The sequence below is a fragment of the Podarcis cretensis genome (genome assembly GCF_951804945.1).
Source record: "Podarcis cretensis genome assembly, chromosome: 4".
NCBI classification, from domain to species: domain Eukaryota; kingdom Metazoa; phylum Chordata; class Lepidosauria; order Squamata; family Lacertidae; genus Podarcis; species Podarcis cretensis.
In genome coordinates, this window is record NC_137173.1 from 96,370,349 (window position 1) to 96,393,342 (window position 22,994).

The 22,994-nt window shown below is 42.2% G+C and overlaps 1 long non-coding RNA gene across 5 annotated transcripts in view; it reads left to right on the plus strand.

The window, feature by feature from the left end:
* Window positions 1-22,564, plus strand: part of LOC307214327 — a 37,061-nt gene extending 14,497 nt beyond the window's left edge. For all 5 annotated transcript variants that reach the window (XR_013837917.1, XR_013837918.1, XR_013837919.1 and 2 more), the window contains exons 2-5: window positions 9,061-9,144; window positions 11,851-11,954; window positions 13,344-13,395; window positions 22,267-22,564. This is a non-coding gene — a long non-coding RNA (uncharacterized lncRNA). The remainder of the gene's footprint in view (window positions 1-9,060; window positions 9,145-11,850; window positions 11,955-13,343; window positions 13,396-22,266) is intronic.
* The last annotated feature ends 430 nt before the right edge of the window (window positions 22,565-22,994 follow it).

Sequence of the window (22,994 nt, forward strand, 5' to 3'; positions counted from 1 at the left end):
AAAGAGCAATAGATAACTTAGATTGAAAACTCAGTACTTGGGTGTCAGTCCCATTGAACTCAGTGAGACGTCTGAGTTGGCATGCATAGGATTGCACTTAGATAATTATGGGACATGATAGGGTTCACATTGCAGTCGGTTCAGCTTCTTTTAGTTATGGTTGAGAGTGCTATCTCCCTAGTTCATTATCTTGTAAGGACGTGTCTCTCATTTCATGTGATGATCACAGCAGAACCATTATGTAGTCGTACTGTCTCTTTGTCCTAATTCCCTCCAACATTATACAATCTAATTTCTCGGGTATTTTTCTTCTGCCTGCCTGCTCCCTACCTTAACTTCCATTTTTGTTGGATCATTTGCTCACTCAGCTTCCTGCGATCAGCCCCTTGCCTCATTCCTTTCTTTGTGTCAATAGCTGACAGATCCTATGATATTTCTTTCATATCTACATTGAACTTCCATCTCCCCCAAAGAAGGTATGTAACAATCTCTCTCAAATAAGCTGGTCCCAGGATATCACCCACTTGGTGAAGCTAAACAGGTCTGGATCTGCAGAACCTCCAAGTGTCCCTATTTTCCAGGGACAGTCCTGGATTTAGAGAAGCCATCCCGGTTTCTGATTGGATCCCAGAATGTCCCACTTTTCCTTAGGATACCCCTACTTTAATCAGAGAAGTGTTGAACGGTATGGAGTTATGTGACCGCCGAGCCAAAGAGATAAGTATCTATACAACCTTTAGAAAACAGCCCTGTAAAGGAAAGGGTTTTTTGAAAAAATGTTTAATGTTTAAAAATTATTGTTGTTATCATTATTGTTATTATTATTATTAAATAGGATGTCCCTATTTTCATCTGAGAAATGTTGGAGGATATGGGAAAATCTGGTCAGTATTTGGATGGAAACCACATGAATGCGGCTGTAGGTTTCATAATGGAATAAAGGTGGAATATAAATGTAAGAAAATCAATACAGTGGTACCTCAGGTTAAGAACTTAATTCGTTCCGGAGGTCCGTACTTAACCTGAAACTGTTCTTAACCTGAAGCACCACTTTAGTTAATGGGGTCTCCCGCTGCTGCCGCCGCGCCGCCGGAGCACGATTTCTGTTCTCATCCTGAAGCAAAGTTCTTAACCCGAGGTAATATTTCTGGGTTAGCGGAGTGTGTAACCTGAAGCGTATGTAACCTGAAGCATATGTAACCCGAGGTACCACTGTACAGCCGTACCTTGGAAGTCGAACGGAATTCGTTCCAGAAGTCCGTTCAACTTCCAAAACGTTTGGAAACCCAAACGTGACTTCTGATTGACTGCAGGAAGCTCCAGCAGCCAATCGGAAGCAACGATGGACGTTCGGGTTCCGAAAATCATTCAAAAACTAGAACACTCACTTCTGGGTTTTGATCGTTCGGTAGCCGATTTGTTTGGGAGTCAAGGCGTTTGAGATCCAAGGTACTACTGTACAGCGGTACCTTGGGTTAAGTGCTTAATTCATTCCGGAGGTGCGTTATTAACCTGAAACTGTTCTTAACCTGAAGCACCACTTTAGCTAATGGGGCCTCCCGCTGCCGCCGCGCCGTTGGAGCACAATTTCTGTTCTCATCCTGAAGCAAAGTTCTTAACCCGAGGTACTATTTCTGGGTTAGCGGAGTCTGTAACCTGAAGCATATGTAACCTGAAGCGTCTGTAACCCGAGGTACCACTGTATATAAATTCATCTTGGGCAGTCAGAAAGTTTATGAGCATTCCATTACATCAGAGCCAGTGTGGTATAGTGGTTAAGAACGATAGACTCGTAATCTGGGGAACTGGGTTCGCGTCTCCGCTCCTCCACATGCAGCTGCTGGGTGACCATGGGCCAGTCACACTTCTCTGAGGTCTCTCAGCCCCACTCACTTCACAGAGTGTTTGTTGTGGGGGAGGAAGGGAAAGGAAAATGCTAGCCGCTTTGAGACTCCTTCGGGTAGTGATAAAGCGGGATATCAAATCCAAACTCTTCTTCTTAACCCAAGGCTGGGGAAAGAAATTCATCCCCAGTATTGGCCAAGGGCTTTATAAGAGACCACACCTGTCTCTTGAACTCAAGAAGCTGCACACTGGCAAGGTATGTAAGAACAGTCCATGTTACAATTACTTCAGACTTCTTTATTGAAGTTGGCAGGTATCTGCCATCTTTTGTTTTCCTCAAGGAGTGTCACTAACCCAACAGTTCCATTTTAATTTTCTCTGTACATGACATTCCATCTTCTTGCTCAACCTCGATGGTATTTTTTTCCAGTGCCCTCCAAGTGATTATTTACCTGCTGAAAACTCTGTTTTGGCTCTCCGAGGAGAGTGGTTGCTTTTGGCAGTTTTGCTTCAGAGGCCCAGTGGACCAGATTCAGTATTTTCCAGGGAGAGGAGGTCAGGTGTTGATGGCAGCTGACAAGTTTTAATTCCAGAGCTTGAATGGCACACTGACTGAACAAATAAATTAGTCTGGCTTGGAGGTTTGAGCAGCTTAAATTTATCATTAGGGAAAGGTGTAATTTAATTTCAATAAACAGAGGGAAACTTTGGGCTCTCCGGTGACAATACAAGGCTCTCTCAGTAAGAGCTGTGAGAAGGCATAGAGTTATTAATCTTTTAAGTCTTTGCAGCCTTTCTACAGTAAATTGTATGAGCCCGTTTAATAACATTTTGAAGGTCTGTTGAGAATAGCCTTTGAGTCTCCGTAAAAAAATTCCCAATACCTTATGAAAACTAATTAATTTTTACTCTCTTGCTATGTGTACTCCAGGAACCTGAGTTAGTACAACAGTTAATAGGTAGAGAAACAGAGGCAAGTTGAGTTCCCCAAGTCAATATACAACTTACCAGTAATGATCTGAATCACTGTGATCCTATAACACTCTATGCATAGTTTGTGAGTATAAGAGGGACTATTATCTGCCCCCCCCCATTCCTGCGTGCTCTTTATGCAGTCTATTCACCTATAAATCTCTTTCCCCCCCCCCACAAAATAGTTACATATATTTCTTGGAACATGGGACTGGAACAACTACATTGTCAAGTGGACTACATTGTCAAGACCTAAGCAACCTTGGGTGCTGAGCAACCTCGGTGTGATGGAAGTAGGTGTTTCAGAGAACAGTGTTTTGCCCAGTCACCTTTAGAAAGATCATCTGAATTCCTTTAGGCTGCATGCTATAAAACAATAATTTTCCTCCCATGACTAATGGATCTGCAAAGGTAAACCCAATCAAGGGTGAACAAGGTTTCATCATGTATATTAGAAAGCAGCTGCAAGTGTGCATTGATTTAGCCAGAATATGCTCTTAAATCTTTTCATGTAACAATGAAGTCTGCCATCGTGAAAGAATAGGGATATCAGATTGTTATTTCCTTATATTTATTAATGGTATCTTTCTTGCCCAAGAATAATTTCACAGATCTATCCTTTCCTGTGGATGGCATCATTTTGTTGTCAATGGATTTACCGTTTAAGAATATCAAGAAATTGCACTTTGACAAATGGCTGCCTCTGACTCATAGAGCCAGATTCTTCATGGGCTAAAGTGTCCTTTGTTGTTAAGGCCGCCACCTTTTTCCAGACAACCACCGCCCTCCCATGAAATAAATCTGAGTTGTTTATTTCATAACAATACAGCTGCTTTGTAGGCCACAGAATAAAGGTAAAGGGACTCCTGACCATTAGGTCCAGTCGTGGCCGACTCTGGGGTTGCAGCGCTCATCTCGCTTTATTGGCCGAGGGAGCCGGCGTACAGCTTCCGGGTCATGTGGCCAGCATGACTAAGCCGCTTCTGGCGAACCAGACCAGCGCACGGAAACGCCATTTACCTTCCCGCCAGAGCGGTACCTATTTATCTACTTGCACTTTGACGTACTTTCGAACTGCTAGGTTGGCAGGAGCATGGCCCGAGCAATGGGAGCTCACGCCGTCGTGGGGATTCGAACCGCCAACCTTCTGATCGACAAGTCCTAGGCTCCGTGGTTTAACCCACAGCGCCACCCGCATCCCCTAGGCCACAGAATAGAGACACTTTAAAAAAAAAACCTGTTTCTTCATCGTACCCATATTTCTGATGGATGGGTTTAGAGTAGGCCATGTACAGCATGAAAGAAAAGAGAGATGAAATCCAGAGATTTATCATAAGGCTGAGCTTGAGCATTTCCAAGGAGAGGTGTTACCATTCTGGTTTTGACTGCATTTTGATAGCTGGTGTTAATTGTGTTTGGGTACATTTGCATTTGAAGTAGCATACTTTTTTTCCTTTTTCTTAAATTTTGCTTAGATTTCCAAGGCCACACCTTACATACGTAGCGAAAAACATTTATATCATTATTTAGTGCATTTATTAGTCACTCGTTTTCACTAAAAGTGACCCAAAGCATCTTAGAAGAAGCAAACATTAGAACAAAGTATAAATACCAGAAAAAAGATGAACCTAGAAAGCTCATCTATAATATATACTGTACATAAAAGTGAAAACCTAACTCACTCAACCCCACCAAAAAAAAAAAAAAGCTTAAAAGAGGCAGAAATGAGGTAGCAAAATTTTAAAGTAGTAAAATGGGATGGACCATCTCAGACTACAAATGAGGTATCATTTATGGATGTTCTACCATATGAAAAAGCATCTTACAGATATAGAATTGGGATATTAGGGAGAATACAGCCTCACCTAGATAGCTCAGTTGGTCAGAGGATGATGCTGACAATACCAATATTGCAGGTTCAATTCCCATATGGAAGAGCTCTATATTTCTTCATTGCAGGGGGTTGGACTAGATGATCCTCAGGGTCCCTTCCAACCTGATAATTCTGTGATTCATTCTGATTTTTCTACATCTAGGAACCATACATTTACTGTGACACACACCATTGCAGTAGCTCTGGAACATAGACTCCAGGTTCCTATGCCTCTATAGAGATGCAGTTTCCTATAGGCTTCAATTGAGGTTCCATACAAAGCATTCTGTTCTACCAAAAATAATCATTTATAAGCCATCCTCCAGGATGCAAGTTAAATTCACCTCCTTGGTGCACTTGCCACGCTGTGTTTGTGCTGCGGCACCAAACACACAAGGTTTTTTTAACAATAAAAGAAGGGGAAATCAGAAGTGGCAGGGACTGCAACCGGTAACTGAAATGAAAAAGTAGGAGCTAGCAGGAGGCATGGAAAGAAAGGATAGGGGATGATGGGAACTGCCCATATCTGAAAAACCATAGAAAGGTGTCTGAGAATGGTTTGAAAAGCAGTTTATTTTATTTTTATTTATGATTTTCAATCTTATACATTTCAATAACTTTACAATCACTTCAACATTTCAAAACTTGACTTCCTTCTCCCTCCTTCTGCGGTTCCTTAAATTTATTTTTCATATTTTCTGCATATTCAAATTAATTTGCTCATTTATTCATCTTCTTCAAATATATACTCTTATAAAACTGCAGGTTATTATAATAATCCTGCCAGTTTTTTATCTGTTTTTATCTGTAAATATTCAATAAACTATTTTCATTCTTTTATTTAAAAAAGTTTGTTATCTTGATTTCTTATTTTTCCAATAAGTTTTGCCATTTCTGCATATTCCATAAGTTTTTGTATCCATTCTTCTTTTGCTAAGACTTCTTTTTTTATATATATATAAATATTTATTAAGATTTTTTTTAAAATACAAAATGCAAAAATATTAAACAATATAACATGGGTCATGACATATTTTTCAGAACTTCTTTGGACTCCCTCACGTCTCCCACTCCCACTTACATCGTTATAAATTTTTCCAGCAATTTATCATCTTGTTTATATTCTTAAATTTTGTTCAATTAATTTGATCTAATCTCCACAAATTTTATATTTCCCTCAATCTCACTTATCGTCAATTTCAAATCTAATTCAATGATAGGCAATTATTTATGATCTAGCATCCTTCTTAGCCTTCAACCAAATTACAATACTTTTGTAGATATATCTTGAATTTCTTCCAATCTTCTTCAACCCTCTCTTCTCCCAGGTCTCGGATTCTGCCCGTCATCTCGGCCAGTTGCATATAGTCCATCAGCTGCATCTGCCACTCTTCCAGTGTGGGTAGATCTTGAGTTTTCCAACTCTTGGCAATAAGTATCCTTGCTGCCGTTGTTGCATACATAAAAAATGTTCGGTCCTTCTTTAACACCTTCTGGCCGACAATGCCCAGAAGGAAGGCCTCTGGTTTCTTAGTGAAGGTATACTTAAATACCTTTTTCAACTCATTATAAATCATTTCCCAGAAGGCCTTCACTCTAGGGCAAGTCCACCAGAGGTGAAAGAATGTTCCTTCGTGTTCTTTACATTTCCAACATTTATTATCAGACAAATGGTATATTTTGGCAAGTTTAACTGGGGTCATGTACCATCTGTATATCATTTTCATTACATTTTCCTTCAAAGCATTACATGCAGTGAAGTTCAGCCCAGTGGTCCACAACCTTTCCCAGTCCTCAAACATAATATTATGCCCAATATCCTGAGCCCACTTTATCATAACCGATTTAACCATTTCGTCTTGTGTATTCCATTTCAGCAGCAAGTTATACATTCTTGATAATACCTTAGTTTTTGGTTCTAACAATTCTGTTTCCAACTTCGATTTCTCCACCTGGAACCCTAGCTTTTTGTCATTTTTAAAAACTTCTTTAATCTGAGCGTAATGTAACCAGTCTCGCACTTTATCCTTCATTTTCTCCAAACTCTGCAATTTCCAATTGTCTCCGTCTTTTTCTAATATTTCCCAATATTTTGGCCAATTGGCCTCCATATTGAGTCTTTTTCGGGCCTTAGCTTCCAGAGGTGAAAGCCACCTCGGAGTTTTATTTTCCAATAAGTCTTTGTATTTTGTCCAGACTTTAAAAACTGCTTTCCTGACAATATGGTTCTTAAAGACCTTATTAATCTTAACCTTATCGTACCATAGATATGCATGCCAACCAAAAGCATTGTTAAACCCTTCCAAGTCCAATACGTCAGTGTCCTCAAGAAGTAGCCAGTCTTTTAGCCAGCAAAAGGCTGCGGCTTCATAATACAACTTTAGGTCTGGCAGGGCAAAGCCCCCTCTTTCTTTCGCATCAGTTAGTATCTTGAACTTAATTCTGGGCTTTTTGCCCTGCCAGACAAATCTAGATATATCTCTCTGCCACTTCCGGAAACACTCTGTCTTGTCCACAATCTGCAATGTTTGAAACAAAAATAACATCTTTGGCAATACATTCATCTTAACAGCAGCGATTCGGCCTAACAGAGAAAGCTTCAATTTTGTCCAACTGTCTAAATCTCTCTTAATTTCAGACCAACATTTTTCGTAGTTATCCTTAAATAGACTCAGATTTTTTGCTGATATGTTTACCCCTAGGTACTTTACTTTTTTAACCACAGTTAGTTCCGTTTCTCTCTGAAACTGTGCTGACTCTACATCTGTCAGATTTTTCCCCAACACCTTGGTTTTCTGTTTATTTAGTTTAAATCCAGCCACCCGACCAAAATCTTGAATCAGTTGTAATACTCTTTTTGTACTAGATTCTGGCTCCTGCAGGGTCAAAACTAGGTCATCTGCAAAAGCTTTAAGTTTATATTGTTTCGCTCCGACCTGAATCCCTTCCACCAACCGATCCCCTCTAATCATATTCAAGAGCACCTCCAGAAGACTTCTTCTTCTTTCCATTTTGGGGCCAGTAACTTTCTTGCCGCTGTAGTCGCATACATGAATAAGTTTCTATACAGTTTGGGTAGTTCTGTCCCTATAATTCCCAAAAGGAAAGCTTCTGGGGTTTGTTACAAATGTTATTTTAAACATCTTTTTCAATTCATTATATATCATTTCCCATTAAGTTTTAACCTTACTACAAGATTTACCTGGCAGGGGAGAACCCATGATCATGAAAAGCAGTTTTACTAGTGTTAGCAAATTTCTTTTTTCAATATTCCCCGCTCCAGGTAACTCCAAATTTACTGAGAAAAACGTTCAGGACAGCAGCTGTATATGGTGAAAGACTCCTGGACATGGGAGAACTAACGGGCACGCTAGGGGTAGACAGTCTGCATTGAACTGAATATACCTTGAATATTTCAGATCTTGTGGAATAGTCCTTGAAGGCTGTACTCCTACCCCCAGTTTCCTGGGAGTAAACCAGTGAACTTGAAAGGATTTACTTATGCATGGACATTCATAAGAGTGCAATACAAACAATCCATTGTAGTGGAACTGAATGCTGATTCTCCATTTGAGGGGGAAAGCACTTCATCTGTCTGTCGGAATTGGGGGGTCGAAAAACCAGCTGGCTTGGCCCCAGCTGGAGTGTCTCCCCTCAGCCTTACCGCTGCGGAGATCCATCAAACCTCTGCTCCAGCGTACATCAGTGACTCAAGCTTGCAAACGTGAGCACACTTTACTCAAGAGTGTAAACTACGCAACAGAAGAGGCTTGAGACTGTAGACACATACTAAACTACACATTTATTATACATAAATCAGGACAAAGAAAACATGGCATCTCTCCTTGCCGTCTTCTCGGAGAGAGACTAAAAACAAAAGCAATACAGAGCGGAAGTTCCGCACATGCCAGCAATCTGTGCTGGAATGTAAACAGACATGTGACACATAGCAATCCCATGTCTGCAGCAAAGGGTGGAATCCCATGTCTTGGAAGGCAGTGCTTTTGCAGCCAGCGGTGACTGTGTCCTGACATTCCACATCAATAGTGCCAATAATAATGCTGGGATGTTGTAACATATGGGAAAATATTTTGAACATTCCAAGGTAATATGCATTTGATTGGGGTTGATGGTGGTGGGGTCTGCAGAAAAAGAGATAGAGAGGCTGTGGGAATAAGCCAGGTCAGATGAAAGGGTGAGCCGGGTTTCCTTTTAAATGAATTTATTTGCAAGGCTATATAGTTTATTTGTTCTCAGGATGTGTATGTGGTCACTTAGTAATCTAGATGACCATTTCTCCAAGTGGTGGCTTACCACGACATGCATTCAGCAACTTAGTGAGCTGGTCGTGTTCATTGTCTGGCCCGCAGGTGACAAGAGCACAACAAGGAAGGTGGCAGCTCCCCTAGGAGGAAAGACTACAACACCTTGGTTTTCTTCATTTGGAAAAAAAGGTAAGCAAGGATGGGGGAGAAACATGATACAGGTGTATAAGTTTAGATGTGGTGTTGAGAAAGTGAACATCCCCCCGCTGCCATTTTGCAGAATCTGAGCCCATCAAATGAAGGATAGACTTCTTTGCACAGAATGTGAACCTATGGAATTGACTACCACGACATCATGATAGAGTCGGAAACTTGGAAGGGACCCTGATAATCGTCTAGTCCAACCCCCTGCAATGCAGGGATATGCAGCTGTCCCATACGAGGATCGAACCTGCAACCTTGGCATTATCAGCACCATGGTGTAACCAACTGTGATGGCCTCCAACCTGGGCAGCTTGAATAGAGGATTACATAGATTCATAAGGCTATCAGGGGCTGCCTCCTGGATGAAAGGCAGCATTCCTCTGAGTACCAGTCGTTGGGAGCCACAAGTGGAAGAGTCCACACCTTGCTTGTGGTTTTCCTGTTCCCAAGGTTATCTGCTTGGGGATAAAATGCTGGCCTATGTAGACCTATGGTCTGATCCAGAAGGACTCTTCCTATTGCTCTTGCCACTCGGTTGATCCCCTGGGTAGGCCCAGAAGTGTGATAATACTCCTCTCCACTTTGCAGAACAATATAGATCGCTGGCTTGCCACATGCTTAATGCAAACCAGGGCAACTTGCCACTTAGTAAACTACTGTTTATCATTTATATAGTGCTGGAGAGCTTTCAGAACAATTTACGATGCTTAGATCCACGTCTAATTATAGCCCATAATTTATTAAGCCTCCAATAATTAAATTAACTGTTGTAGATAATATTGATGAATTCATTTAATACAACTTCAAATAATTAGGGGGAAAAAACCACCCCACCACCCTGGACATATTTCAATACAAATCTTCCTCAGCAGTATTATTAATCACAGTTCAACATATCCACAATTTGGTTTTCAAAGCAGGTTTAGTGGATACCTTCTTTGGCCTTAGATATGATTGTATCCAAACAAAAAACCATAGAACCACCAAATCCCATTTAAAATATTATTCCTATGTTCCCATATGAAAGGCCCTCAGAAAGGAGCATTTTTTGTCTGAATGTATAAAAAATTGTTTTAAAATTCCAAAGCCAGTCTGGAGCACTTGATGCTTTCGTTGTGATAGGAAAATAAAACTGCAAAAACATGCCTTTTCCCACTTAAAAACAACATTATATTGTGTAAAATGCCACATCACCCCAATAGCTGCTAAAACGTAGCAAAGAGTAGAATTTCACATTTACATAAAACTGGAAAGTAGATCCCACCTCCATTACCCAGCAAGGTAAATCAACCTTGATTCCAGCTATACTCTATACAGTAAATCTTCTTCAGAACTTTTGTAATCGACCAGACCTGCACCTTATAGCTATAAAATATTGTGGGAAATTGTTAAAGAATGAAAGCCTCAGCTGCTGTAATTAATGTGCAATGATCCCATGGACTAGTAGGACTAATTCCTAGAGCTTTGAGGTTTAAGATGTACAAACCCTTTGGAGAAATGTGGTCGCCTGAGGGAAACCATAACTGATTTATTAAGAATCCTAAGGCTTGCCTTTCGTATCTTGGACAAATGTTAAGTCAGCTCCTAGGAGTTTTGTACATCTCTATCAAGGTGCCATCCCTCCATGTTGAGATTCATTTGCCAGAAGACAAAATCCCACAATAAAAAGTATTTATCACAGATGACAATCACACAATTTTGCCATCTTGGAGACTGAAGAATGATGCCTCTTACTACAAAGTGACTGCAGGGGCGGCCAAACCAAATTTCATACGTAGTTTTTATCAGTTCAACATGTTTTCAGGCTATTTAGTGCCTCCAGTACAGATTTTTAGTAGGATTTTAATTAAGGTTGGGATACAGTAAGTTGGACACCGAATAGTTTTGATAGGGAACATCTGGACCAGCTGTCCAGATAGATGTAGCTTTGGGGCTACTTTGGTTTTGTTTTGTTTAACTGCTCTCTCCTCTTTTCAGAACCAGAAATGAAATGACGTGAAATAAATAAAATCAGGCTTGCAGAATCTGCCTTGTTTTTGTACTAGAACCTTGATATCCCCTGGCTGGAGCCAAGTGCAAAATTGGTTTTCAGGACCAGAACTGAGCTCTCATCCCTGCCACACAAATATCTACAGTATTCCTGCACAAAGATCTCCCACTGGATCCCAATCAAACTTTGGCCCACCCATATTTTCGGGGGGGGGGGGTAATTGGTTTTTAAATCTCTCAGAACGAAAAGCAGAAACGCTTTGTTTCTAAATCTGTTTTCTTCTGTCAACATTATCAAAGTAACAAACTAACATGATGCCTAGCAGCTAATTTCAAAGTGGTCCGACACTCAGTTTGCACGTAACAGAGGTGAACATTTGCTGCCTAGGGTACACAAGCGTGTGTCTTCTGTACACTACAGTGCTCTGCATCATAATGGTTAGCCTGGTCACTAAGCTCACTAAGTAAACCGGTGGGGTAATTGATAGTGTGTTCGTGCCATATCATTTTCTACTGATGACTTTCCAGAAGATGAAAAACAGATTGTTCGCCCTCTCCAGGAATGCCCCCAGTTATGAGAAAAGCAAATTCCCTGGCTTGACATTTGATGTACCTTTTTGTCTGATGAAAGCATTTTTCTCTCGCAGGTATTTTAGAGTGCCCAAGGCATAGAAACAGGCTATTAATGCTTTCATTTCACAGTGGTATCTTCAGGCAGTTGGTCATTGATCTATCTCCAGGACCAGATCTTGACTGTGCCTTGGACAGAACTGCGTTATGAGCTTCCCTGACGTGCTGTGCTAAAAGTATCCTTTGGGATGATTCATTCCCTGGGTTCAGAATAGGCCTTTTATGAGAGCATATTGCAATGGGCCTTCAAAGTCCTGTGGGTGATTTGACACTTGAGGAGAAAGAGAGATATGAATCTGATTCATGCAAAAATTACATTCTAAATATAGAATGATACACCCCTATGTTTGCAAAGTTTGGTAAATACCGTCCACAATACATGCCATGCCCCAGAATGAAGAAGCCAGGCCAGGCTGGATTAATCATCAAGAAAAATTAGCCCTACCGAGCGCCTTCTCAGTAGTGGCACCTGCCCTGTGGAACGCCCTCCCATCAGATGTCAAAGAGATAAACAACTACCTGACATTCAGAAGACATCTTAAGTTCAGGGAAGTTTTTAATGTGTGACATCTTAGTTTATTTTTGGTCTTTATGGAAGCCACCCAGAGTGGCTGGGGAAACCCAGCCAGTTGGGCAGGGTACAAATAAATTATTATTATTATTATTATTATTATTATTATTATTATTATTATTTGCTTAGGGCATCAGGGAAGGCGGGCACCACATAAATTTACCATGACCAGATTTTAAACGTTACAGTGGTACCTCTGGTTGCGAACAGGATCCGTTCCGGAGGCCCGTTTGCAACCTGAAAAGAGTGTAACCTGAAGCGCCTTATCTGCGCAGGGACGCTGTGCGATTTGGCACTTATGTGCATGCGCGAAGCGTGATTTAGCGCTTCTGTGCATGCACGCGTGGCGAAACCCGGAAGTAACATTTCCCGATACTTCTGGGTCGCTGCGAGACACAACCTGAAAAGATGTAACCTGAAGTGTCCGTAACATGAGGTATGACTGTAATGGTCACAAATTGCTCAGCTGAGCATTCATTTTCTCAGTTGAAGAATATTAAAAATCCCAATAGAACAGCTATGCAACAAGGCGGGCTGGATGCCTTATCTCTACTAAGTATTGAAGCAGATGTGCTAAGTAAGATTAGATGCATGAGAGGAAAGGCCCTGGGTGAATCGGCTAGACTTATCTTCCCAGGGAGTTTAAGGACACGCAAGGGTGTGCACAGGTGCTACTAGCACAACCCGCGGTATAGGGCGGTATATAAATTCAATAAATAATAATGAACTAGGAAGCCGAGAGGCACCCTAGCTAAAGGGATCCAACTCCAGTAGGAAGTCCGAACCTTCGGAGGGAGCGTATTTGAAAGCTCCTGCTGGTAGGAAATGACAGAGACCAGACCAGATTCTAGCGAAAGCAAGGCAGCTGCGTAAGCCTGATATTTATTAAAAAAATAGCTGTTGGCAACAGGGTTCCCACTCATGCTACAGGCATTGGACGAGGAACCCCGAACAAAAGAAATCTCTTACATTTATACCTTAAATTTCTATACAGTAGACATCAGAAGAGGCGCAGCTGCAAGGTATGTTGAAAGGATTTAGCACAGGTAAGTGGTGTGTTGAGGAAGGGCTAAATGGTGTTATTCGTTTGTGATTGCTGTACAAGATGTGTTTAGGTTGATTTCCCGTCTCCAGAGGTGTTGACAAATGGTTTTGTTTTTTCTGCACACATACTGGATCCTGCATGGTCTCCAGGAACCAAGAACTCCTTGCACACAGGGCCTATTGCCTGACCACTCAAATAGACATACGGCAGGGTTGGTTTCAAAAAAGTGAGGTTACAATTTAGTAGAAAGTCCGTCCTGTATTGGGGCATTGTGAGGGGTGTGGCGATGAAGGGTACCCCTTGTTTGTGGTGTGAGGGAGTATGGGCACATACCCAGCAATCAGACATATTGATAGTGCACATGACCTTCAGGAGAAGTTGTACATAAGTCTTGCTTTGCCATGCAGACAACTGTTGGGAATGAGTCGGGATGGGTAACTCTGATAATTTGACGTTCCTAGAGGCTGTGCCTATGGGGTGTAGGGGATCTTGGTGATGAAGGAGATTTAAGTCGGTCATTATCCCACCACATCTCTGGGTCCCATTCCGAAGCGGTACCTCCCCCCCACAGGATGCAGCCAGCCTTCAAGGTACATTTTCCCTCCCCAAGTCAAAGAAGTCCCTAAATTCCAGACACAGCAAAATCTATGTACACAAATACCTTGGATAGTGGAGGCAGTGGTAGGGTCACTACAATAAAATCCATAAGTCCAGTGTTCGTAATACATGGAATCGGTGTAGCCTTCCCAAAGTCCTTTTCCTTGTTCGGATGGGTTGTAGTGCCGAGTGGGTTTCCCCCATTGTGCTTGGATATAAGTCCCATTGTGGCAAGTCAGTCGGTTCCACGGGTGTTCGATGGTGAAGAAAGCACGTCCTAGAACAGTGTAGGAATCGGATCTATTGAGGAGTTCCCATGCTTGAGTGTCCTGTAAACGTGGTCGGAAAGCGTGTTGTAGCCAAGTCCTGGTTCCAGGTAAAGGGAAGGACAAGAATTGCTATGGAAGCTGCCTTCTCTAGTGCATTGCAGTTACTCTTGCGCAAGCCTTTGTGGAACAAGCCAGCTCCTTCTGCTCATGGTCCAATTGACTGGGGGCTGAAATTTGAAGCTGCAGTGAGAAATGGTTCTGGAATGGTATGGACAGAAGAAACAAGGTGTCTAGCATTATTGCCAGGAGGATGTTACAAATGGGACACCTGTGTCAAATGAATGCCACCATACCTTTTCATCTCACACAGACAGATCATAATCAATGCCTCTTAGCTTTCAGTTCTTCCCCAATCAAGATTGTAACTAACAGTTCCTGCAGTATTTCTAGATCACAAGTTACCTATTTGTAACAAACAATATCTTACCCCACTGACTATGCATTTGAGATACCAGAACTGAGGGCAGGTAAGGATACGGGACAGGTAGATCAAAAGAGGCTTAAAAAGAGGACATCTGGCCAGCTTAGATACCATCCTTGGGCCTGTTTATTTTTTATCTTACTATGTTCCTTCCTTTGTTCTCAGCCTAGGCTGGGATGTGCATCAAACAGAGTGTTAATATTTGAAGAAGCATTTCATATTCATTCACTGACAGAGCAAGTTGCACTAAACATCTGATTTATACTGACAAGGTCTGAGTGATATATTAGTGTATGGAGGTGTTTTTACGGGAAATAAGTCATCTGCATACATATGAAAATGCGAGTCTAATTTAAATATTTAATGGCAATTTTATTCGGTGGCATTTTGTATTAAATATTCATACGCAGTATTAGTGTTACTAATGGATAAGCTTTTTCATGTAATGCATTACCATGTTTTGGAAATGAAACAGTGGAGTGGGAAACAGCAAGCAAATCACATTAAACCAACAAATTAGAATATTGTTAACTGTCACATTATGAGGACCCAACACTATCTATGAACATAGTCCAAAACACATGCAGAAAGTGCCACTCATTCAGGATTTCTTGTTTTCTATGCAAGATTAAAAGAACTGGGGGGTGCTTATGGCAGCCTACAAAACTGACCCCTCTGATCTCTGCCCCATATGTTGCATATTTCTAGACTGCTTTTCACTCAAGTGGCTTGCAAAGCGGCTTACAAACAATAAATAACAATAAGATAATAGAACATCACAAATATAGCACAAATCATATGGAATAATTAGCAAACCATCGGTAAAACAATTGCAGTCTATAAAACAGTATTAACAAAACAACGAAAGAAATAAGCCAAGCAGCACCGTTACAACTAAAGTCATATGAAAAGATTCACCAAGTACTGCAGCATTCATACAATCATAGAATCATAGAGTTGGAAGAGACCACAAGGGCCATCGAGTCCAACCCCCTGCCAAGCAGGAAACACCATCAGAGCACTCCTGACATATGGTTGTCAAGCCTCTGCTTAAAGACCTCCAAAGAAGGAGACTCCACCACACTCCTTGGCAGCAAATTCCACTGTCCAACAGCTCTTACTGTCAGGAAGTTCTTCCTAATGTTTAGGTGGAATCTTCTTTCTTGTAGTTTGGAACCATTGCTCCGTGTCCGCTTCTCTGGAGCAGCAGAAAACAACCTTTCTCCCTCCTCTATGTGACATCCTTTTATATATTTGAACATGGCTATCATATCACCCCTTAACCTCCTCTTCTCCAGGCTAAACATGCCCAGCTCCCTTAGCCGTTCCTCATAAGGCATCGTTTCCAGGCCTTTGACCATTTTGGTTGCCCTCCTCTGGACACGTTCCAGTTTGTCAGTGTCCTTCTTGAACTGTGGTGCCCAGAACTGGACACAGTACTCCAGGTGAGGCCTGACCAGAGCAGAATACAGTGGCACTATTACTTCCCTTGATCTAGATGCTATACTCCTATTGATGCAGCCCAGATTCATAATCTATAAAGCAACAGGAACAACATTAACAAAACAGCAACCAAAAACTAAGCATCGTTGCATTCGCTCATTGTGGGAGAAAGCCTACACACGGGGTGCTGGCGGAAAGGGAGTGGGTTTAAGTTAGATGTAAAGTTAGACCAGATCCAAGCGCCATTCAGCAGTGGGGCTGCTGCTGCTGCTCTGCCTAAGCCTGGCAGAGGGAAAACAAGCCTTAAAAATAGTGCTCTGCTGGGTTGTCAGGCTAAGTGACTGAGTGAATGAGCTTTGGATCGGGCCTAACACCCCCCCCCCAGCCTGCCACACCCACCCACCCTCAGAATGCCCCTTTTGAGAGACTTATAGCGGCCTCAGCTCAGCCAGGATGAGCAAGTTATGCTGGAGTTATCTTCAGCTGAGTCAGGGCTGGTGACTTAATGCTGGCTGAGCCCAGCTGAGCTGAGAATCAGCTGGCTGAGCTAGAGATCAGTTGCATGCTAAGCTGCTCATCCTGTTTTATGTTTATTTAGATTTTTCGATGCTGCTGTTTGCCAGATGGTCACAGGGCAGTTTGCACATTTAATATGTCAGAAATGCATCGTACAAAAATTGAACTAAAGCTGCAAAGTAAGTAACAACAACAGCATCCACAAATCGGCAACTGGACGATTCCACGACACCTATATTCCATACCACTTTCTCTCTCTCTCCTAGTGGAGGAGTTGGTTTGTGCTTGTCCTCTAAATGAAAAGTAATGATGGAACAGGACACAGAGGGAAGGGAAGGGAAGGGAAGGGAAGGGCAGGAAACTGCTGCACGATGAACTTCCTTAAGTTAATTTATTTTAGGATTCCAGTTGAAGTCGAAAATATAGATAAACTCCATCATCTAAAATTCCTCTAATTTAAAACAGAACTCCACAGCCCACAAAAAATTATGAACGCTTAAACCTTTTCTAGGGATGCAGGTGGCACTGTGGGTTAAACCACAGAGCCTAGGGCTTGCCAGTCGTAAGGTCGGCAGTTCAACTCCCCATGACAGGGTGAGCTCCCGTTGTTCGGTCCCTGCTCCTGCCAACCTAGCAGTTCGAAAGCACACGGTGCAAGTAGATAAATAGGTACCGCTCTGGTGGGAAGGTAAATGGCATTTCCGTGCACTGCTCTGGTTCGCCAGAAGCGGCTTAGTCATGCTGGCCACATGCCCCGGAAGCTGTATGCCGGCTCCCTTGGCCAATAAAGCGAGATGAGCGCCGCAACCCCAGAGTCGTCCACGACTGGACCTAACGATCAGGGGTCCCTTTACCTTTACCTTTAAACCTTTTCTAGTTGAGAGGCCTTGGGGTATCCTGGGCCTTGTCTCTATTTCTCAGTTGGAAGGTTTGCTCTTCCTCCACCATGCAGAAAGAAAGAAAAAATGTTTTTCTTCCTATTAAAAATGACTGCATCCCCACTTTGATTGCAGCAGTGTTTTCTGTGCATTATGCTGCACAAAGGTTCATAAAGCACGTTTAAGCCCAATTCGGCATAAAGGTGCTGTGTAATAAATGCTAACACAAAAGGATGGTGTTTTTCATTAAAATAAGAAAGCCTCTTGAATCCCTGGATATTCGAGAAGTATGCTAGGGCCCCAATCCAACACCGAGTTAGACATGCTTAAATTAAGCCCACTGATTCCACTGACTTTAAGCATGCCTAGCTGCGTGTTTCTTGGATTGTGGCCCAGCTATTGGAAGGAAGGCTTTAAGGAAGGATTAGCACATTATCTCTCGTAGAGAAGAAGTTCTCAAGGAGAGGTTGGTTTCCCATTTCTGCTAAGAGTTGCTGTTACACTGACATTCTGCTACTATAAATTCCAGCTATAGTAATCTGCATTCTAATTAGCAGCTTGCCTTTCGAAAACAGGAGCATGTGGGTGGTAAAGGATTATAGATTATAGATTATAAGGATTAGAGAACCGTGTGCATGTGTTTCTCAGATATCTATTCTAGGCAATAAGCTAGTTTAAAGGGGGGAGGAATAAAAATCTATTTGTCCTTTGGGAAGATTTGACTGCTGCTGGGAAAAGGACGTATTGCTTGAGAACTCGCAAAGTGAAATGCAGCACTCAGTGAAGTGGTTGGATGAGAGGAAAAGGGAGATGGGTTCATAATATGAGTTGTTTGAAGAGACTCCCCTCCCCCCCCCCAAAAAAAAACCCCATTAAAAATAACAGTAACATTTACATCAAACCAAGATGAAATAAAGAGGAAGAATCAGGCAGGCAAACATCCAAGTACACTTTATTTTGTTCCAGCAGGCTATGTTTTGTTTTTCCAGAAGCTCCCTCTTCGTTCTGATTCAGAGGCAACAAGCACACCTTTCGAGAAAGGCTATGCACTTAATTTATGTACAGAAAGAATTGGCATGGAACGCCCACAGCTCGCCTGCTTCTGGTCATAAAGACCAGGACTAGCCAGCCTTGGAAAGCCTAAATTGCACATAAAGGCTGATTAGCTGAGTCTGGTTACCATTTGCAGAGAAGCAGACAGATTAGTGCAGCAAGAAAGAGAAATGGTAAAGCTAAGCGCTCCTGACGGAGTGCCCTGGTCCCACTCGTATGCCCATTCCCAACTCATGGGGTGCTACACAATGCTAGCTTGTAGGAAGCCCAGTTACTAGACCCGGCTTCTATATAGCATTAAGGCATGAAATAGCACACTGTGCCTAGCTTCAGCCAAGAATATCAGGCAAGACCTTACTGCCTATGCCCCTTCAGTTGTTCAGACACCTGGACAGTGATGCACATGGTCCTTCTCAGTCAGCGTGAACTCCCATCATCCCTGACTGTTGGCTGTGCTAGCTTGGACTGATGGGAGCTGGAGTTACCACAACTGGAGAAGTCTACCACCCCTGATTTAAACGGGCCTACTTATTAGAGATTTCTATAATCTAAAATGCATACACACACAAATTACCTTTGACTAAAATGAGGCATATTTTCATGAGCAATCTATTCCATCTTCCTACTTGATAAAGATAAACAGCACAGTCATCTGGCGTCTCATACCCTTCAACATCCCACAGATCAAAATCAAGACGCTCATTTTTTTGGTCTTTTGGTCCATCACTCTGGTGTGAGCCGGATGATTTGTGCCAGAGCATGAGAGCAAAAACCGAGCCCCTTTTGGTCCAGTGCTCTGGCACAAAACAGGACTGTTGAGCGGTATGGAGTCTTGCTGTACAATACCATTGTTATGCGGAACCACACCCAGCTTTATCTCCCTTGGTCAGAGTCAGGCCCAGTATTAGTTCTGAACTGGTGCCTGCCCCTCTGTTGTGACCTAGATGGAAATTTAGGCAGTTGAAGCTGCCTCAAACCCTTTGGGTATGAGCATTATTTTTTTTAAAATACAGTAAATAGCAAAAGAAGCTAAGACTTCTGTGGTAGAAACCACTTCCTGAAGGAATGCTTCTGCAGGCTTCTCAAGTAATACAAAGCTTTCCTGCTCCCTCATGTGGTTAAGGGCAGCAAACCAATGTACAAAAAAACCAAAACAAGACATTGCGTCTAGATCATTTTCCCCGCAGAGAAGTCATTTCAAAGTAAAATTATTATTACAGCACAATACTTTTTATTTGAACTAGCCAGAGGCTGTTACAATAGAATGATTATCACTTGACATACCTAAGAAAACACATCAGTGCAGTAAGATAAATATTCAGCATGCCTCTGCTAATTGCATCTTCCTTTCCCATCAATATGATCACATCACCAGTGCTTGAATTACACAGGGTGAAGCACAAAGGGGATCCAGTCACCTTCACTTTGATACAGATCCCTTAGCTACACTTTTAAAAGGTCCTGGGGGGCATGATTTGGCTAAAGCTAAGCAGAATTAGCAGGGGCAGTTCCAGATTTGAGCCTCCCTTGGGCAAGGCTCTGGGGGGTGGCCTCCTCCATCTCTGTGCCCTGGTGGGCTTACCTAACAGTGGCAGCAGCGGCCCACAACAGCCATACCAGAGTTCCACTTAGTGAAGAATGCTTGGCTCTAGATGCACTTTTAATTCTACACAATGCAACAGAGTAATGTTCTAGTGGGGAAGCCAGTGGCGCTCAGAGTGCTGGGCTTGGGATGAAGGAACGCCTAAGGAGATATCAGTTATGGGCTCTGCTGAGGCTTGGGCAGCTCCCCAGGATTCCAGTGTGTGGAAGCTGACCCTGGGCATTTGAGAATGGGGCTTGCGGGTTTCATTTAAGGCCCTACACACTCCCCGCACCCAAGCATTGCACATAAGCTTCTTCCTGAAAACCGTAAAAAACAGCAGCTGTTATGGTCAAGCAGCTCCTAGACTATATCGCTTCCTACTGCATAATTAAATGTTATGCTGTGCTATGGTTTATTTATATCTCTCTCTTTTTAGCCCAAAGGCCCCCAAAGCAGCAAACAGCACATGAATACAAAAGGAATATACAGTAAAAACACAGTGATGTTCCGCCCCTGTACAAAAGACTCTCTGTATACAGAAAATTGGTGTTGTAGCCTTTTCTAACATCTTACTTTTATATGCACAATATTTAATATCCAAGGCTAGCCTTAGATGTATATGAAACTGGAATCCAGAATTGGAAATATTGTTGGAGGTGTGGACAATGGAGTTGTAATGGAACCCATCGTTCTTTTTCCAGGTATTTGATTTCTCTGTTTTGCCCATTCAAGTGAAGATACCTGTTTGTCCCAAACATAATTTCTAATTGTCAGTTTCAGTTTCTCTCAACTTCTTATTTTTTTCCAGTCTAGGGGAGCAATTCTATACACAAGGAACAGATGTAAGTTATGATGGCATAAAGTTACATCAGAAATGGGGTGGCCTGCTCTGTTTCGCTACCTGAGACAAAAATAGGAAGGTGCTGCTCTGGACGTGCACTGCTACCTAAACCTTGTTTTCTAAGGTCGCACAGCTATGGCTCTGGGGTTTGGGCAAGATCTCACCAAAATCTGAAACCTACCACAGCCTCTTCTCTGGTAGTGGTGGTGGGGCATCCACAAAGGAACTTCTGGATTCCACCACCTGAGACGGCTGCTTCAGTCTGCCTCATGAATGGGTCGGCCCTGCACCAGAGCCAAACTCAATTCAGCAGTACTGAATTCAGGATTTACCCCATCCTAAACTATGCTAAGCTTGGCTGGTTCCTGGTTGAGCCAGAATGAGAGAGATACATGTTTATCTCTGGCTGAGCTAAAATATCTATTGCTGAGCTAAAGATGAAGGAATTAGGCTGATGCAGCCTGGCTGTGCTGGGAACATCCCAAATCAGCTGAAGATCTGCTGGATTCTAATCTGCTCATCCAGAAGATCTTGCTGTAAAATTGCTCTCTTACATTCAGTTTGGCACATTTTCACAGCACTGTGTATTTCGTTAGTTGTCATGAAAATTCACCAGCATTTTACTGCAATTTTCTCCTAATGCACACATTGTTTATGCAGTTTTGATGAAAAAAATCCTTTTTAGTAAAGCCGTTTCCCAAAATACAATGTATTTTTGCAAGTAATTTTCACTGGTACCTGCATTTTTATACCTACTTTACCCCAGTATAACCACATTTGCACACATTACTTGATTGGAGAACTGCATTGCAAAATTCAGAAATGTATGAACTCCGAAAGACTGGTGTGTTTCAGTTCACATATTGTTTCAGGAAGTACCTTGAAATGCAAACTGAATCAACTTCCCCCAACCACCCCTAATTTTAATTCTCCCACTGCCGTCAAGATCCACAATCTTTCAAATGCAAGGTGTTGAGGTGAGAATAGGAATTTGTTTGTGCTTCTTCTAGTCGCCTTGGAATATATGAAGTAGTAAATGAACAATGATGAGCAAACACTGGCTTTAAACAGTGGATCGAGTAGAATCTTTGGCTGATGTTCTGATTGTGTTTCCCTCCACTGTGGTTTGGCTGGAGGTTAGTCTCCCTTTTTTATTTAAACAGAGATGTTTGTTTGAATGACAACCTCTGGTTTGTGATCTGTGCATAGGTGAATAACTTGGTGACACCTGCATTTTGGCTTAGCAAAGCACATCTCCACCCAGAATTGAGTCATCTCTGGCTCTGCTGCTGATAGATGAGATGAGGAAAGAAAACCTGACAAGAGACAATATTTGGGCCCAGTTGCCTATGAGATGAAACAACCCCTTTGCTCAGTTGTTCTGCAATACACTGACTGCTTGCTCCTTCCTTCTTGAAATGAGTTTTTACATACTGAGTGAGCAATGATCTATGAGGACATCTGCTTGTCGACTGTTCTGTTTTTGCCACCAGAATAAAAATGTCACTGTGAGTGTGTGTATTCTCTACAAGACATAGCAGATAGTGTGAAGAGGAGTATTTATGTCTACCTCCCCTGTTTTTGTGTGTCCCAGAACATGTAATCTGCCCATACAACTGGTCTTCAGCTGGTGGGTAGGGCCCTCTGAGCTTTGGTGGGTTGGAGCAGCAAAACTACCTCCAATATTGTTTTTTTAAATCAATGCAATATAGTAACAACTTAAGACGAGCATCTCCATGCTTGGACTGAAGGTGTGTCCCAGATCTGAGAAGTTTGAAGACTGCTAAACATTTTTTTAAACTTTCCAGGGCTGCCTTCAGGTGTCTTCTCAAGGTTGTGTCTTTATCTCCTTGGCTCGGGGGGTCACATAACTCCATATGCTTTAACATTTCTCCAGTGAAACTAGGGGTGTCCTAAGGAAAAGCAGAACATTCCGA